The sequence below is a fragment of the Drosophila novamexicana genome, unplaced genomic scaffold (assembly GCF_003285875.2).
Source record: "Drosophila novamexicana strain 15010-1031.04,08,12 unplaced genomic scaffold, DnovRS2.1 tig00001059-arrow-arrow-pilon, whole genome shotgun sequence".
NCBI lineage: Eukaryota > Metazoa > Arthropoda > Insecta > Diptera > Drosophilidae > Drosophila > Drosophila novamexicana.
This window is the reverse complement of record NW_020824837.1, coordinates 380,932-384,426: the sequence shown is the minus strand read 5'-3', so window position 1 is coordinate 384,426 and position 3,495 is coordinate 380,932.

Sequence of the window (3,495 nt, the reverse complement as noted above, 5' to 3'; positions counted from 1 at the left end):
CAATGCACAAATAACAATTCGCACAGATGCACACAAATGTTTCTAAATGGCCTCTGGACAAGAGCAACAACAACAACAACAACAACCACAACTAAACATGCACAACAACAAGAAACAAGGGTAACAATGTGAACAGAGACAATAAACATAACCACAAAATGTTCAGCAGCTTCATTATTGTCAACAGTTTTGGCCTGGTCAAATAGGAATTGACAGTCTGGCACTTGAAATTCAATATGAGATGCATCGTCATCCAGGCCGAATAATGAGCGTCATTGTCAATGCCACATTGCGATAATACGCAATACTTAATACGCTAATCAGCTCCATTTGAGATTTGCATATCTGCTTTATGCTATTTCACGTGGTTTTCTTCTCAATTTCAAAAAAGCTTTTCAGTTTCAATTGAACAGAGTATTGTAGTAAGTATATTATACCCTTATTGATAAGTCTAGCTATCGCTCGCTTAATATAAATATATATTTTTTTTATTTAATAGACAGTGTTTTCTGCTTTTATTTTGCTAAAGTTTCGTATGTTGCTTTGTTAGTTTTAGGAATGCTATTTGTTGCTTTCTAAACTTTACAGATAAAGAAAGGCTTTCATGTAAGCTTACATAGTTATGTTAACTTACAGAGCCATGTTAATTTACATTACATTATTTATATATCAATTTAGTAGAACATATAATGTATAACGTTCAATTAAACCTTACAGCGTGTCTTTAACCCGGAATTGAATTTTTAAATTTATTTAACATTAAAAGCTCCACTTTTATCATATTGAGACTGACCTAAGCCCGCAAAAAGTTGCATTATGATTTTAATTCAATGAAATGTTATTTTTAACATTCAATTAACATTAACAGCGTTACTTTAACAGTTCTTTACATACACAGCCAGTGTAACATACTTCGAAAAACAATCATTTTAAAGACTTTTCCATTCAAGCAAGTCATGGACTTTTAGTACCTGTCAGTCACGTAATCAACTAAATTATTTAAGCCAACATGCATTTCTTTGTACCCAATTCTTGTTCTCCACTTTTGCTGTAGGCAGCCCCACACAGAATTTGTTCCTCAAAAGATTGAGCATGGCGATTTCACCATCATATACGGCAATTGAAATCAATTTTCACTGCAGTTGAGTGGCTTCCCAACAAGCGAACCCAAAGCAATGTCCATCTCAACTCTCCGGTGAGTGCTGCAACACTTTCATAACAAAAAAAAATTGGGGTTTTTTTTTGTTGTTGTTGCGCTCTCCTTCTTTCTGGCTGGAAGCTTGTGTTGCAGACATTTTGAAAGCGGCTACAAATGCCAGTCGATAGTTGACCCAAATGCTGTGCCTCACTCCCGCTCGAAGCGGGTGAAAGAGAGAGAGAGAGAGAGAGAGAGCGGGAACGGAAGAGAGAGTGGGAAAGGGAGAGCGGGGGCGCACTCGAGAGAAAAAATGCTGACTGTCACGTACAAAAAAAAACACACACATAAAAACTTGCTTCCTTAGGGTCTACAACAAAAATATATGCAACTCTTTGCAATTCTGTTTCTCCATTTTATTTCTACGTTTTGTGTCTCGTTTGTCATGCTGCGGTGCAGTGCATGTAACTGTCAAATGGGGTAACAACAACAACAACAACAACAATGAGAGAAACAACAACAACATCAACGAGAACAACAACTGTCATATATATCAAATTTTTCTCAGACTTATACCACATACGAGCGGGCAGACGGCACCGCAGACAACTGCGGGTTTTATATGAAACTGTTTACCTTTGCCAACAACAACAACAAAAGCAACAACAACAACAACAATCACATGATTTACGATTGAGTTGCGCCTTGCTTAAAAACAATGTCATTTAATTTTGACGCTCAGGCAAGGCTAACGAGCAGCGAACAGCAACAAAATAGAACCGTAAACTTTCGACGGCAACGCGGCGTATGAGCAATGCGCGCACAAGCCAAATATTCCACATACGCCTCGTGTGTCACATTGCATTAGCATTCGTTTTGTGCTATGCTGCGTTGTGTTGGGTTTTCCCATTTGCTTTTGCATACTTTGCAGCGACATGCACGCAAATCATTGAAAACTCGCAAGGAAATTTACGTTTTCATGTACATTTTCAAATAGAATTTAATTTTAATAGAATTTACAATTGGCACATGGTGAAAATCCAAAAGGTAAATGCATTTTGATCAAAAATTATGTTGCCATATTTAAATTTTCATTTTTAACCATTACCAAAAAGCCAAATCTCGTCATGAGACGAGGTCAAATCAAGCACAACAAGCCAAATCTCGTAAAAATCGCCTAAAATTTGATCGTATTATGAGCAAAAGGAAGTTTTTACCCGTATACAAAAAACGTTCTCAATTTTAATAAAAAAATTTAAAAAAAAAAAAACCATGCCTAATCTTAAAACTATTCCTTTGGACAGCATCTTTAATTAAAAAAGTTTTAGCTCTTAATTGTCTTTTTACATGTTGAAGACGTGGGATATTGTGTGCGTGTTCTGGGATTTGTCCATATATCATATATCCGTTTTCAATGGCATTTTCTGCGGCATTTAATTAGGTGTTACAGTGTAACACGAACCTAACTTTGAGAGACTTTCAGCCTGTCAAAGACTGCAGCCGAAATGGAAATTTCTATAACGAAATTTTAAGCGCAGTCTTTTCAGATTTTGTTCGGGTCCCAAAAAAAAATACCGCATTGCAAATGCAGCTCGCATAGTTTGCACTTTGAACTTTGCCAAAGTTTGCAATAGAAGTAGGAATAAGGCAGGGTTAGCAGGAGGAAAACAAACTTTTCTGTAGTTTGAGGCAAAAGATGTTGGCACTTGAAGCTATGCGTATAGCATTTGAGGTTATGTCTAAAACCAACTTTGGCCGCAAATCAAGCGCGAATTAAGGCCATGCAATAGCATAAATAACAATTACTAAACTATGCATATATATTTAGCAGCAAGTTAATTGCGCTCGAAATGCTCTCAAGTGAAGGCAATTTGAAACGATGCTTCAAAGTTCTGTCATGTGTGTGACATAATTAACATGCATGTTAGCTGCAAGTTAAAAGAAAACATATATATGCATATATTTATTTTATTTGCTAGGGGGAAAACTTATTTAGTTCTTTTTTTTTCAAAATTCCCAGAGATAAATTCGCAGCACATGTTAGCATAGTTTGCGAAGGACGCGTGCTCGTTTCAAAGTGGAGGGCGGAGCGGGCGGACGAAATGCATCCACAGGATGTGCGGCTGTCTTAGTGCACGCTCAAGCGTAAACACAGACGCGACACTCAAGCGACAGGGGACAAGAGTGGTTGGGGGCAGAGCTGGCAACAGGGGTACTGGGAATACACAAAACAAAAGTTTCAAACGTCAAACGTTTTGTAGTCTTGCGTACATTTTCTTTTAGCATTCGCTTTGGCTTGCCTTTGCTTCCTCTCTCTCTCTTATCAATTATGCAGCTTGAGCAAAGCAACAGCAAAAGCA